General features: G+C 31.2%; 2 long non-coding RNA genes across 2 annotated transcripts; both read right to left on the bottom strand.

Moving 5' to 3' along the window:
• Positions 1 to 932: 932 nt before the first annotated feature.
• On the bottom strand, positions 933 to 4,688 carry LOC143080094 (uncharacterized). The gene is made up of 4 exons (XR_012979615.1): positions 4,666 to 4,688; positions 3,734 to 3,820; positions 3,221 to 3,272; positions 933 to 2,531 (listed from the first exon to the last, which is right to left on the bottom strand). It is a non-coding gene; the product is annotated as an uncharacterized LOC143080094 (long non-coding RNA).
• Positions 4,689 to 11,042: 6,354 nt separating this feature from the next.
• Positions 11,043 to 14,458, bottom strand: LOC143080092 (uncharacterized). Its single transcript, XR_012979613.1, has 3 exons — positions 14,334 to 14,458; positions 13,082 to 13,149; positions 11,043 to 12,579 (listed from the first exon to the last, which is right to left on the bottom strand). It is a non-coding gene; the product is annotated as an uncharacterized LOC143080092 (long non-coding RNA).
• Positions 14,459 to 16,866: the final 2,408 nt, after the last annotated feature.

The raw sequence follows: 16,866 nt of genomic DNA, 5'->3' as shown, positions 1-16,866 counted from the left end.
GAAATCATCACTTTGTCGAAAATAATTGTTTTCAACCGACCCTCATTGTCAATTTCTTGATGTATGTCAATATTTAAGGCAGGCCTAATTTATCTGTTGTATCCTTTATCTCTCTTGACCCTCTTTTATCTGTAGTTCGATGGGATAGATGCGTTAAAAATAGTCTTCAAATTTGGAATAAAGTGTTCAAGTACATTAATGGCCCCAAAGTAAAATCATTTTGCGATACACATATGTTGTCAAAATTCAATGTTTTGTGTTTTTTCGGACTAACAGACTTAAGACGAAGAAAAACATGGGCCGCAACCAACGATCCAACATGATTTTATTAAAACAATTTCAATGTCCATCATAATCACTTATTTTTCTATCATTTAAAGGGTTGATTTCTTTTCTTTCATGTATCTATCGAACTGTATTAAGCGCCATGACACATGTAACAATTATACTTAATTACTTTTACATAGATATTAATCGTATTTTGAACAAATCATTTATCAACCAGAATACACACAAGGTTCTTACCATGAGAACCTGAATTCATCCCGATGTCGCCCAATGTTGATTTTCAATGTTAAGTTTCAGTGCGGCACGGGAACAATATCTGTTCAAAAGTTATTGATTGAGCAATGCAATGATTTGTAGCATAGCTTTTTTTCCCAATATATCGTAGATAAGTGAGAAACCAATTAGAAACTATGATTGGAAATAAAGGTCGACCTGAAGCCAATGGACTATTCAATTTCTGCTTTTTATGTTATGCAACACTTTTAATATTCATTTTTTAAGTATTTATACATCCTCGGCATTCAAACATTTTGGTTTGAGTGTTCATGGTGGATGCATATTCGAGAAAAAAAAACATACGATTTAAAAACGTTCTGTAGTTGACTAGCAAATATTTTTTTTTTTATAAAAATAGAAAGAAAATGTTTGTACACCAATTTATTCACAATCGTATCAGACCGATAATAACCCGTCAAGAATAAATATCAAAATTATTATGTCTAGAAATGTTAACACAGTTGAATTAAATAAACAGCTACAAATGTATTAATATACATTTTTTCCATTGTGATCTAACAATAATGATGTCATGTCTAAATATAGTTTATATTTTTATAAGTTGTAGACATCTGCTATATAAAGAACTATACAAAATTTCAATTGATGGTGCAATAAGGGTATTGCTATATCATATATAGTATATGTTAAAATTGTCACATGAACATTATCTCCTAATCACATTTGCACAAATCTCACCACGACAAATCAAATTGCTGTATTGATGATGTATAATGATTTCTACGACACTTATGATATGACATATAGCATGTATAAGCGCATAAAAGTCATAAGTTATTCGTAACAGGCATTTTTATTACTTTTTAAGCTACTTACTATTTTGTGTTTATTTCAAAAGTCATATTGCAAGGGATTGAAGTAGCTATACATGACTGTAGTTAGCTATAGCTTAACAGGAGTTTGCCCTTTTTTCCTTTTTTTTTATAAACTTCTTTTGATTTTAATAAAATGATTTAAATATATTTATTACATATCTATTATGTACATGTATATGTCGAATAGGATTGAATTTGCGAAATTTATTTGTGAGACAATTGGTTGAAATAAAATATTTTAGCCGCCGTTATGTCTTGGTGGCCTTGCTGGAATATGCATCTCTGTCTTGATTGGTGGAGGACGCTCGTGTTCAATTTTCGGTTTTATCACCGCCGATTGAGCGAATCTTACTGGAACTGTCGATTCTGCAATTATATCAGTATTACCTAGTTGCATTTCTTTTGATGCAACGAAATACTCAGTTTGGTTGCTGCAATCTGTAGAGGTGCACGGGTGTAATTTAAGCTGACGGAGGCGACGTTCTGGCCTATGAGTATTATCCGTCATACTATCATCATATCCCATTAATCTGAACATTGGCTTGACATTTTCGATTGTCCCCTGGACAAATTTGTTATGTGTTACCAAGAGGTCCTGTAATTTTTGGACTGGCAAATTGAAATCTCCTCCAATCAGAACTTCGACGCCATGTGTCCATGCCAGGTATTGAGCCAACCATAAGTAACTTGCAGCTTGTTGTTCTAGTTCCTCGGATTTTGTTTTTGTGAGGCTGTAATGCCAACTGATGCAGTGGAATTGCTTGACGACATGCTGAGTTGGTTGAGGTGATAATATGTTCATTAATGGGAAAATCATTTGGCCTAATTGTACACCAGGTACCTTTAATGTTGGTATTAAATCAAACCAATTTTGCATTTCTAACTCCAATCGTTTGGAGTCGTACAGAAGGCCAGTCTCCGAACTAAAAGCTAAATTTACTGGGCGGTAATCGTTGAGTGCGAATGAAGTCATATCTGGATTGTCACCGGGTAGAAACACCATATCGGGTTCATTCTGCCAGATTACATCATTCAAATAAGATTTCCGTTCAGATTGACACTGCTCTCTATTTCTACCAAAAAGTTTCATGCTGATAATGTTAAGTCTGTCTGTATATTTCCCCATATTGCCTTCAAGTAAAATATCATTCATTCATTCATAATCTCTTTATAGAATAAAACAATAAAACAGAATAAAATATATGTCCATCTCCATGAAAACCCCAAAGAGTATTGTCTGATATTAAACAATGGTACATTCCGCATAACATTCAGTATTTCAGAGATGTTAAGATTGCTTTGCTGTTGTTTTTTTTTTTAATTTTAAATTTCTATTTTTAATGTACTTTTAGTCTATACAATAAGAAATATATCATTGCAATCCATGTGCAAAATTATTTCGTTTTTTAATGCAAGTTTATGGCAGGATTTGTAAATCCTGATTTTGTGTAAAGATCCCTGATCTATCACACAGCAGAAGTCTTAGTGTGAATGCTATCATTCCATCAAAAGCAAGATTAATGATTATTGAAGAATTGTTATGTCCATAAACTCGTCCATAAATGTTTATTTATCAAACTGATTTTCAGAAAATGTAATACAATTCTATAAATAGATTTGTGAGTCGATTATGTAACACTACGAATTGGAGTAAAATCATGTGTTTTGTGATAAAAAGGAATTTGTTAACAATAAAGGTAGAGTAGCTTTGTTTAAAACAAATGTATATTTGTTGGTAGAAGAATAATAATAATTTTTCAGAACCTCTTCACACTTTACATTGAAAATCCACATTTACCTTTAGGATATATATAACTTACCTTATGGTTATTTTAAATTATTTTTCAATTTATTAGCTCGAAATTCTACTTCCTGAAATATAATAAGAAAATTTGTAATGAAAATTAATCGCAGAATGATAACGATATAATTTTCATAATTTTAAATGTTCCAATGGTTATTTGCTGCAAAATATAAATTTGCATGACAAAACTTCAATATTGTTCGATTTTGTGAATTATAATGCATTGAATTGTATTTTTACTTATGCTTATATATCAATAAACTTTTTTTGATATTTTGAAGAAAGGAAGCAATATTCAAAGAAAAGGAATCAATGTACCGCAATTAATTGATTTCCATACTCCTGTTTAATTCCCTAAAAAGGTATTTTAAGAAAAATGTATTTACGGACTTTGTAATTCCGTATAATCATATTTGATTCATATATAATTCGACTTTTACATATTGCAAGATTTACATAAGAGTACTTTGGAATAAAAAGATATATATTGTATCTAGTGTATTTTTGAAAATGACATATAATTACTTACTTAATCTCGCGTTCTCGTGAGAAATCCTTAATCAATCTTCGTTTTGTGGAACACGATACCAATTTTGTTGAAAACTTTGCGATGAGTCTATAATAAAGAAACAGTACTTATATTTAATAATGTGATGGAACAGGGATGGTAAAAACTATCATTTGGCCCTAACATCCGATCTTAAACAATTTAAAAGACGATTGAAAGCTAATATACTTATATGTGTTATTAAGTAAAACTCTCTTTAGTGCATTATGATATCAGTCAATGTTACAATAAAACGAGAAAGTATTTGTGATACACAACCTCCCTATATTTATAAAATTCTTCTGCCACCGCAGCTTTTAAACAGAAAAATGTATTAATACTTTACAAGACGCACCAATTTTATAACGTTTTTTTCTTTTTTAAGTTTCTTATAAAATATCTAATGAAATGCCTGGTAATTTTGTCAGTAAAAAATCTATGGTCATTTGACGTGATTTTAGCGCTAGAAAAAAAATCCAAAAAAAACCAGCGCCATTTTTCCGATTTTGACAACATTATGCACAGTAGGAAGAGTTTAAACATCATATGACGTTTGGTAATAACAATAATGAAACTAATCTAATAATTTATTTGAGTATTGTTGGAGGCCGTACGATGACATATATAGTTGATCACATCCACGTCTGAAAGATAGTTGTCTCATGGGAAATCATACCGTACCAAGTCTGTTTTTTTAACATTTACAATCAATATTTTACGGTCTTTCTCTTTCATCGTCTGTTAAAACGGTTTAAGAAAAAAGAATGTATTGTAGCTAAATTTTTTTTTTTCTTTAGAAGCGCTTACTATTAGCCTACTTGCATTGATTTAATTCTGTTGGAATATATAGAAATACAATATCTGTTAGACATGAAATAAGAAAGTAATGAATAAGACAAACTTATAATCCTTACCTGTACTTGTATGACAGCTTATCGAATGCAGCGATAACTATACAAAATATTCTACGCCGCAAATATTATGGTACTAACTAAAATATCAGAAAAGTTCCAACTATAAACAGCGTGTTGTCTAAAAATACATAGCGGATTTTTCGTTTCCTTAAATAGCTTGAGATAACATACACTGTTCTAGAAACTTAATAGGAATAAAATGAAAAGAAACATACTAATAGCATAAGCAGATCATAGACACATCTCAAATATAAAACTGGTATCACTATTTGGTTGGCATTTGAAAATAAAATAGAGACACATTTAAATCTTTAACAACAAAGACATTAAAGACCGATAAGAAGTAAATAACATGTGTATTAATTCGTAGTTGTTGAAAAAAAGTTTAACTTATTTTAAGACTATGATCTCCTAGAATAGGATATTGATCACTCCACATCCAATATATTTGGCTTGTACTAAAAGGTGGAGTGGAGTGGAGTGGAGTGGTGGAGTGGAGTGGTGCAGTGGAGTGGTGGAGTGTTTGAGTGCTGGATTTTTTTTGTAGAGTCACTGAGTGAAAGCAAGATATTTTTATATAGATGTGTAGCTATAAAAATCATAGAATAAAATTGAGAATGGAAAGAGGGAATGTGTCGAAGGGACAACAACCCGACCATAGAAAAAACAACAGCAGAAGTTCATCAACAGGTCTTCAATGTAGCGTGAAATTCCCGCACCCGGAGGCGTCCTTCAGCTGACCCCTAAACAAATATATACTAGTTCAGTGATAATGAACGCCATACTTATTTCCAAATTGTACACAAGAAACTAAAAATAAAACAATACAAGACTAACAAAGGCCAGAGGCTCCTGACTTGGGACGGGGTTAAACATGTTTATGAGATCTCAACCATCCCCCTATACCTCTAGCCAATGTAGAAAAGTAAACGCATAACAATACGCACATTTAAAAATTCAATTCAAAAGAAGTCCGAGTCTGATGTCAGAAGATGTAAACAAAGAAAATAAACAAAATGACAATAATACATAAATAACAACAGACTACTAGCAGTTAACTGACATGCCAGCTCCAGACTTCAATTAAACTGATTGAAAGATTATGATTTCATCATATGAATATCAGGCACAATCCTTCCCGTTATGTGTTTAGTATTATACCATCATAACATATATGAGAAGACATGCCATGCCAACAACTGGTTATTAAATAAATGTGGTTAGTTCCGATGCAAAGACCCTATAAGTGAATCAATATTAACGCCAAAATATACAATCTTTAATGACCTGACAACAGTATCGTAACTATATTCCTTCTTGATAAGTCTATTTAAAGGTTTTGTTAGTTTCTGAGGTGAATACTGACATTTTTGTGCTTTATAAAGAATATTTCCATAAAAAATTGGATGTGAAATACCTGAACGTATAAGAAGTCTGCATGCTGAGCTATATTTACGAATGATGTCCTTATACCGATGATTAAATTTAGTAAATGTTTTGACTAGTTTGTGATATCGAAAACCCGGGTGTAATAATTTTTCAGTAATACATAAATTTCTCTCGTTAAAATCTAAAACATTGTTACATACACGAGCGAATCGTACAAATTGAGATATATAAACACCGTAAGATGGTGACAAAGGAACGTCACCATCTAAAAATGGATAATTAACGATAGGAAATGAAAAATCATCTCTTTTATCATAAATTTTAGTATTAAGCTTTCAGTTAGTGATATAGATATCAAGATCGAGGAAAGGGAATGTTTCAACAGCATCCAACTGCATTCATATTCATTATACTAATATAATTCACCTTGGATTGTCATGGGCATTTTTAAGGTTATATCTCCAAACAATATTTTAAAATATTAGATTAATGTTAAATGATAGATTTCTATAATTTAGGATGGGGTCTTTCAGCAATTTTACCTTATAATTATATATAATTAGTAAAGAACAGTCTGTAATTAATTTTAAAGACAAGACATTGAAGTTCATAGACATGATTTTACTAAACAACCATTCCATCTTACTTTCATAGCTGGAATAGTAAGAAAATTATTCAGCTGTGGACAATCATTTTCAGATAAACATAGAAATGTTCCAAATAATCTTGTGTTAAAAAGATATGATCATAGAATGCATTTAAGTGCAAGATCCAAAATCTTGAAACAATCTGTTTCTCTGCAAAACACATATTTTCATTTAAATGGTGACTATTCAAGAAAGAAGGGTCCTCAGTTTGAAATCAAAGATGTTTTAATCCATAATGAAATAAAGCAAAGTTTATCAGATGATCATTTGCTTTTACTAAAACCGCTCGGTATTCAACATTAAATGTTCAGGACAATAGATAGAGTCTTCATTTTACTATAAAATTAGTTGGAAATGTTTTCATTATATACTTACATCTGTCTTATTTTCATAATATGCAGAACATATAATGTGTGTTTTGTACTGATTTAACATGTGTTTATTTTATCAATTAATCAAAAACAACAAAATTTCTCATCTATTACAGTTATTTATAGTTTCTGAGGATATAATAATGATAGTTTTATGGGTTCTATGGACAGGCGACGGTGGCTAGATACATTTTCCTTATCTATTTTTAATTGGGAGAAACAAACTTTTTTAAATAGTTCAGGTATTAAATTTAAAACATTTAAGATAAAATCAAAGTGAAAATGTTGATTGACTATTTAATTTTATTATATCATAGTCCATTAATAACAAAAATATTAATAATTTTAAACTTTTTATCACAAGATGATTTTTAAGCCTCAGTTTCATTCTAACATATTTTGCCGGGAATAAGACATACATTTTTTTGAACTAGGGACTAAACCTACCACAATTTGAAAATTAACATAAGCACTATGTGTATTTTAATAAAAGTTTGGTGAGCTCGTCATAAATTAATGTTAACTGCGTAGGTTACTGGGCCTTTGCTTCCTCCCTTCTTATAATAAATACACTACAATTCAGGACAGTGAAATAAATTACACAATAAACAACATTACCCCCTCCATCTAAGGTGTCGTAAAAATCTAATGCTACCCAAAACATTGTCCAACTTTGTGCTGCAATTTAAAAAAAAAACAAACAAATGTACATGATTTTTAAATTGATATTAATTTTTGGATATGCTAAGTATATTTCACTTCATGACTCCACTCAAACACTCTAACACTCCACTCCAATACTCCACCTTTTAGTACATACCAATATGTTTAGGTTTCGAGCAATCCTTGTAACAAACATCAAAAAAGATATAATCCTTACCGATTGCAGTTACTATAGATTTTATTTTCTCATTTGAATTTTAAAAAGGGATCATGTGGCACTATGTTTAAAAGTAGTAAGGAAGTAATGAAGTTACTTTACTCAAGTAATAAATCTGTTCTGTAATCTCCACTTAAATGAGTATTAGAATAAGAAGATGCCATAATGTAACGCATAAACAATTGCCTGATATGTGAAGCCAACAGTGACAACCGAAATGACTTTAGAGTAACAAGGTGGTTAATTTCAAAGGTCAATGTTACAAATAATAGGTACAAAAGGGCATAAATGATTAGCCGGAATTCTGTTAAAATTCTGTTGTAGCCTCATTGTTCAGTTCTTATTAGAGGAATACTGCTTCTGTCAAAATTATGTATAGACATGGTATCTTTATAAGACAGGGAAACTTTCATAACTGATGATATGTGTATTAAGCAAACTTACGTACGTTCTATTTTGGTAGGTTTTTCAGGGGCTGCTTTTTGCTATGGTATTTTTGTTTTGTATTGTTTTGTATTGTTTTGGGGAGTTTTTTGTATTTTCTAATTCCCCTATTTGGATATCTGCCTTCTTCCTTTTGGTTGTCTGTACTTGTCTACCTTGACTTTTCATTTGTATTGTTTGAGTATCCTCCTCAAGATAGTGGTTTCGATATTTCTGTATATGCTGTTAGCTCGATTAAAAAAAGTTTTTTATTTAATTCTTCATAATACATTATTTGTGTACAAAATATCCAAACATTAAAAACAAATCCCGCAAATTTTATTTACAAATTATACATTTTATAAACCTATACAAGACGAACATTGAACTAGAACCTGGTAGGGCATCATAACATATATAACGGGGAACAAATTTATTATATTATTTATAATTCATGCACGTATGAAGTTTTTAGTAAAACCAGGTATTAATGTCATGAATATCTATTTTATCAGCTTTTTGAAAACTCAAAGGCGAAAGTAGAATTTTAAAATTTAAAAGAAGTGCTTTTCTGTAATGTTCACTCAATGTGTACTACATGCTAGTTACACGATATGAACAAAACGGGGACATATGAATTAGGGTAATGATTAATGAAACAAAATCCTGACGAGACACCGACAGAGGCGAACAGCACAATATTTTACTTGATGTTTGTTTTATTTCACAGTCATAGTAAGGCCTTTAACATAATTTAAGGATCAAAGATACAAGATAGCGTAAAATTTTAAAAAAAACACACTTGAACCTCATGACACACTTTTGTCAATGAATTGAATCCTGTGTTATTTCTTTTCTACTCCCTATCTGTTTAATGTAAACATACGAAATGTCAAATAAAGGCAACAGTAGCATTCTTCTGCTCAAAAGTCATAAATCAATTAAGAGAAAACAAATCCGGGTTACAAACTAAAACCAGGGGAAATATATCAACTACAGGAGGAAAACAAAGGAAAACAGAAACACTGAAGTGTAACAACAGCAAACACCAACAGACATAGAAACGAAATTTTTCATAACAACGGCCTTATTCCTGACTTTTTAAAAAACAATTCAAAATAAAATTGTGGGTTGAACCTGCTTTACGGCTAGCCAAACCTCCCACTTATACGAAAAAAATAAAAAATAAAAAATTCTGAACTTCGAGGAAAATTCAAAAATGAAAGTCCCTTATCAAATGGCAAAATCAAAAGGTCAAACACATCAAATTCCATTATTTTTACAACGATGCGTGAATAAAACAAAAAAAAAATGTCAAAAAAAAGGGGTACAGCAGTCAACATTGAGTTGTAATCATAATCTCAATAAAAAACAAACAATTGTAACAAAGAAGCACAAAAATTCATACATCAAATTTAAAATCTCATCCATTGCTTTTTTTATTTTACAAATATATTAATATCTATGTAAAATATCCACCTATAAAGTATTGAACTTTTTTTAGTACTGGGACCGAATCCTCACCCTGATAGGCACATGGTTAGATTAACATTTACTCTGACGTAAAATTGCGGTTGAAAATATAGCTAAAACGACAACACCAAGAGACAGAAATACAGCACAAACGCAAAACACTCAAGACAGAAAACGCAACAATAAATAATATACTTGTTACAACATGTAAACCGCAGAATAACAAGGAACATTTGCCATTAGCATAGACAGTACGACTTCAGAATATGTAACAAAAAAAACAAAGCGAAATGATAGTAATACATACATTAACAAAGGACTTCTAGCAGTTACTGACAAGCCATCTCCAGACCTCAATTACACTGATTGAAAGATGATTATTTCTACATCATATGAAAATCAAGCACAATTCCTCCCGTTAGTAGACTAGTATCATACCGTCATAAAAATATATGAGAAGAACATCACCCGTATCATGCTAACAACTGGTTTTAGTATACATGTGTTTATTTCCAATGGAAAGTCACTATGAGTGAATCAATATTAAAACCTAAGTTTACCATCTTCAATGACTTGACAACAATATCGTAACTATACCCCTTCTTAATCAGTCTGTTTATAAGTTTGATTAGCTTATGAGGTTAAAGCCGACATTGTTGTACTTTGTAAAGAATATTACCATAAAAGATTGAATGTGAAATACCTGAACGTATAAGATGTCTGCATGATGATTTTTATTTACAAAGGCTGTCCTTATGAGACTACATGGGGGTCTATATTTTTATTTCAAATATTAAAACAATTTGGTTCTTTTAATTTCCTGTTGGTTAACTTTAGTCATAGTTGTGGTAGTTGTGTTTTACAGTTCTCAACTATAGGGTATCAAATACAACCCAAATCACAACTACAAGTTTGTTTTTTCATCTGTAATGAGCTTTAACTTCAGTGATAATTATGTTTCACGGTTTAGTTGACATTTATGCTATAACGAGATCAAACAGATTTTAATATAGAGAGTTTCCAAAGACTCGTGTCAAAAATATAAGCATCGAATCAACTTTCTTTAATGGTCAGATCTGTTTTGCGCAGTATTTAGTTGTCTATGAATTGTCCATTTTTTTTAATTTTGTTTGTTTGTTTGTTTGTTTGTTGTTCTCCTTTACTACTTGATCTGGCCAAATACTAATACAAATATAATATGTAAACAGTAGCTTTATTTATAAAAATAATACAACCCAAACATATACAATTGTCTTACACCATCCCCTCCCCCCCAAAAAAAAAACAAACATCATACAAACTTACTCTAGCATATCCTAATATTTTCCCTCTAAGATGACGGTAATGTTGTACTCTATGCATGCTAAATACCAGAAATAAAACAGATTAAATGTAGTCGTCTGTTATATTATCACACAGTGGAGAAAGAACATCAAACACGTTTATAGTATTAACATGTGTTTGTGTAAGTCTATACTAAGTCACATAAGGTTTACAAGTGCAAACACAATGTCATCGTCAACAATCCATCAGAGCTTTGAAAATGAAATCATACAATGGACACATGAAAAATTTTGACTAATATAGTAAACAGATTTTTTTACAGAATATATATACACAATTGTTAAAGGGCTTCGCGTTTCGAATAAACAACTTCTATTCTTTTTTTTTACAATATTTTGCCATTTTTCATTTCTAAATTTGTAATCATAAATTATACATATATACATACTGGTATACAAAATTCAAACATAACAATAAGATAAATAAGAAAGATAAATTAAACGAATAATACTTGATACATGTGATTTTATAAGAAATAGGAAATGCATTTATCCTCCGTTGTGTCGTGGTGGCCTTGATGGAATACACATTTCTGTCTTCGTTGGCGCAGGACAGTAACTATGTACAGCGGGCCTGGTTACAGTTAGTGTTGCACATCTTCCAGGAAGTGTGGAGGCTGTCATCATTTCAGTCTTACATAGCTGCATTTCTTTTGACGCAACAAAGTAGTCCGTTTCTTGGTTTATACCTGCAACAGACCTACACTGATGCAGTTTAAGTTGTCGGAGTCGACGTCCAGGACGATTTACATTGTCAGTCATTTCATCCATGTATCCCATTTCCCTAAAAAATGGTTTGATATCTTCAACTTGCTTTTGGACAAGTGTATTATGTTCACTCAGGAGCGTTTGTATCTGTTGAATAGGCAAATTAAAGTCGCCTCCAATCAGGATCTCAACTCCAGAAATCCACCCAAGATATTGCGCCAACCATAAGTAACGAAAAGCAAACTGATAGAGTTCCTGTGTTGTTGTTTGAGTCAGCTCCCAATGCCAACTTATACAATGAAATTGCTTCACAACATGTTGAGTAGGTTTTGGAGCCAGGATGTCAACTAAGGGATACATCAGTTTTCCTTGTGCGATGCCAGGAACTACTAAAGATGGTATCAGATCGTACCAATTTGGTGTTTGCAGTTGTAGTCTCTTAGTATCGTACAACAGAACAGTCTCGTGGTTGTGGTGGACTTGTGTTTGTCGATAATCTTTTAAAACTGGTGACGACATATCTGGATCGTCTCCCGGTAAAAATAAAATATCGGGTTCATTGTCTCCGATTATATCGTTAAGATAAGACTTTCGATAGTTCTGGTATTGTCTTCCTTTTCTCCCAGAAGCATTCATGCTAACGATTGTAAGTCTGTCTGTGTCTCGTCCCATTTTAATTTCTGTAATTTATTTGTAAATATCATGTTAATGACTTAGATTTAAATTTGATACTTGATGCATAGATCAACTAGAATATACACCAAGAAAAAGGTCGTGTCTATTGACGCGTCCATAAATTGATAGAACTTATTTTCAGAAAATATAAACTTATCTAAAAATAAACCTCAGATCGATTACATAACTTTACACACGAAATAAATAATAGACATGTTGTGCATGTATCTGGATATATTTACACAAAGGCTGTCGGTATGGTTTATTTACTTTTTTGTGTTATTCAATTTAATTTTTGTTTTCTTCTCCATGCATCAGGGCTCTCTCCTTTTAGAATTCATATGATTCCTGCTGGTTTCGACTTTTATCTTCATTTTTGTCTGTTTACTCTTGTTAATGAAAGAATGAGATTTGAATAATAGTTAACCATGTTAACTGTACAAATGTATGTTGGTGTATTGTTTACATATGGGACATGAAATGAGATAATAACAACTTACTACTTACTTTTTTCTGACCTTCTTTATATTGTAGTTCTTTTAATTTCTTTATTTGGTTTGAAAGTTGCGCTATTTCTGAAAAAACGAAAATTCTTTATTTTACAAACATGAATATATTTTTTTATATTCTTGCAGTCCATTTTGTATCGATTTCTTGTTTGTGAACTCACGATTTAACTTTTACTTTCACTATCATCAAAACGATTTTTTGAAAACTACTGTCATAAATGCACTTATTTCATATATTATGAATGAATCTCCCTCATGCAAAGCACTGATTCCTTACACGGATTTGGCTATACTTTTTGGACCTTTTGGATTATAGCTCTTCATCTTTTATATAAGCTTTGGATTTCAAATATTTTGGCCACGAGCATCACTGAACAGACATGTATTGTCGAAATGAGCATCTGGTGTAAGAAAAATAGTACCGTCAATTTTATTAGTAAGTTACTGTAATACGACGTAAGAATATTTAGTTTAGACAGGCATTATGTTCTTATAAAGTGATATGATTAGTTAACTATTCTATAAATAGATATCACTATTTAGTAATAAATATTATAAAATTTACATTACAAAACGAATATAAGAATATGCTCACAAACATGCATCCAAGTGCAGAGATTACGTAATGGTTTTTGTTTAACATGCCCAATTATATTCGTTTATAAAGATAGATGTTGCATGATTATTAAAAATGGGAAGGGTTTTTTTCTCATTTTTTTTCCCGACAAATCAGCCTGTAAAAATCGGAGGCCCCTTGGTTGCTTCCCTGGGCAACCAAGGAATTGATGTAACAGGTGTTTATCAATCAGATATGTTTAAAATTTAAAAACAAAACATGTCCAATTATGTTAATAAAATGCAGGTTTAATTATTTTGAAAAAAAGTTGAAATCTTATAGAAAGATACACATTTGTTACACTTTTTATCGTTTACTACATTTTATCATTTCTTGTATGAAGTGATACACTATTCCTTTTTTAAATCATTTATTATTGATATTTCTATAACTTGTATATATTGTGTTTTTGATAATGAACACATTTTACAGTAAAGTGTTTTGTTTCATATATTAGTAATACTTCTGTTTCATTTTTACTTCGCATCGAAAAATTATTACAAGACCAAAGAAATAAATTTTTCATACTATTTGAATTTGACACAATAAACAAACGTTGCTTGGAATTTACTTAAACTATATACTTTTAGCTCAACAGTAACGCTACTAGTAATGTAAAATTTGAAACACTAACCTTTAGTTCTGTCGTCGAATGCACAACTGCAATACTTAATAATGTGCGCAGTTATTAAATGGAATCTCTGAAAACTTTCAGATGAATTTAGTATTCGATCATGAGCCTGAAATAGATTGGGGATTTTCCACGTATATAAAAATAGCTTTCGAGTTGATAAAATTCAAAACATCAATATACCAAATCATTTACGATGGGATGATAATTTATAGATATGTGGATTTCTTATGTGCCTTACAGTCATATAGCACTTCGACTGTTTCGTTAAAAATATATGCAATTAGCTTCAACTATTAAGCTTTGGGCGCTCATTCTGAAGATAAACCTAGACAATCACTTCGGAAGCATGATCTCGGGTGTGTCTTTTGTTCTTTTGTTGTCCTACTTTATGACTATAGTCTAAGTGCTGATTCTTATTTGTAAACGTCTGCAATGATGTATGTCCACCGATGTCCAGATATTGTGCGGGAAAATATTTTAAGAATATGCTTAACGATGCTACTGGACACAGAAAAAAAATGTCTTTTCTGTATGGAAAATTGAACTTGATATCAAAGAATACAAAAATGCCTTTTTTGTATATAAAACCACAGGCATATGATACAGATATTTTTTTCTATTTTTTCGTTGATTAAGATATTCAATTTTCTATATTAATTATACATATTTATCACTTTTGTGCATGTCTCACCTAGTTTCGAGTGATTTAAACGACTCGGAGAAAATAACCAATTTTTTTTAGTATGGATTGTAAAATTGGATATTTTCTGTGAGTCGTTTAAATCACTCAAAACTAGCTATATATAGGTGAGACATGCACAGAAGTGACAGATGTGTATTATGAATAAGAAAATTGACTATATTAATCAACAACAAAAAATCAAAAAAATCTGTATCTTATACCCAAGCGCCTGTGGATAAAACTAGATAGCTGACATGGTTTAAATTAAAGTAATTTCCCGGTATCAAATCATTTGGGAAAAAAAACAAAAACGTATTGCCATATGACCTTTAACATTGAAGGGTTTAACCGTTAAGACATACTCTATCATCATGATCAATCACTTTATTTTAGGTCTGAAGCTGGAATGTTCGAAACTGCTAGTTGTTCTTTGTTAACGTATTTATCATTGTCATTCTGCTTTGTTTTTTTCCGTTAACCATACATCGGAATTTTAAACTGTTTTATTGTTCAAACTGCTGTGTGTAATGTTTTTTTTTCTAAATTGGTTTCTGAGGTAGAACTAGATATCTCACAAAACCTGCTTAATCCCATCGCATTTTATACCTGTTCCAAGTAGGGAACCTCTGACCTTAAGTATATTTCTAATTACTTTATTTTCTAATGGAATCAAAAGCATTCATATCATTCAAAGTTAAATCACACAAAGTACTGAAATTCAACGGAAATTTAAAACGGAAAGTCTCTAATCAAATAGCAAAGTAAAAAGCTCAAACATATTAAACGAAACGATAACACCTTATATTTCTGATTTGGTATAGGCATTATCTAATGTAGAAAATGATGGATTAAACCTAGTGTTAAAGCTAGCTAAACCTTTCACTTGTATGACATTCGCATCAAATTCCATTATATTGACAACAATGTGTGATAGAAACACACAGACAAAATAGGTAAAAATGTCAAAATAGGGATAAAAGCAGTCGACAAAAGTACCGAAAATATAACATCTTTGAAGAATTTTAAATAGTTTTTTTGTAAAATAATCAAAAGTGTCAAAGCGCTTCGGACGCAAGAAATTATTAAACGTCATGTTTTCAATTTTGTACTCAACTAGGTCGATACCTCTAATGGTGGACTATCAGTCCCCGAGGGTATTATCATCTCAGTAGTCAGTACTTCGGTACTGACATGATTTAACAAACGTTACTAAATTTTGAAATTTTTAAGAAACTAAGGTTTCAACTCCCTCAGGCAAAGTTGGCTTTATTTTAGGTATTTTTGACACATAGCTCTTCAACGGTTTCGGTACTTATACATCTGCGGATTTCAAATGTTTGCTTTGAGCGTTCCTGATGAAGGTAAATACAGAAAAGCGCTTCGGACGCAAGAAATTATTAAACGTGTTGTTTTCAATTCTTTACACATACGCTGTTTCTCATGAGCAATGTTGTATTCGCAATGTATCATTTATTTCCGCTTGCATTATAAATCAAACTACTAGTTACATAGTGGGTTAGTGACCTGATATAAATTCCATATGGAGTGGAAGCCCCACCTCCCTACTAACCTAATATGGAATATACACGGTTTCCATGCGGACGCTATTAACCAATCATATAGGCCCAAGCCCATAATTTATGACCCCGCTTTTCGTTGTTCACGAATGTAGTTCTCTTTAATTATAGTGGGGTTTTTTCTTTCCCTTTCTCATACATTTCTTAGTTTTTCGTGGATGGAAATGAAAGAAGAGAGCTCAAATAAACTTTTGAATGTTTTATTTTTACTGATTTTGAGGAAAGAGTGATTAAGCCAAGTGCATAAAAGTAATATTTACACTTTTCGAAATAT

Source organism: Mytilus galloprovincialis, chromosome 6 (genome assembly GCF_965363235.1).
Source record: "Mytilus galloprovincialis chromosome 6, xbMytGall1.hap1.1, whole genome shotgun sequence".
NCBI lineage: Eukaryota > Metazoa > Mollusca > Bivalvia > Mytilida > Mytilidae > Mytilus > Mytilus galloprovincialis.
The sequence above is the reverse complement of the archived record's forward strand: the minus strand, read 5'-3'. Positions and strand labels throughout refer to the sequence as shown.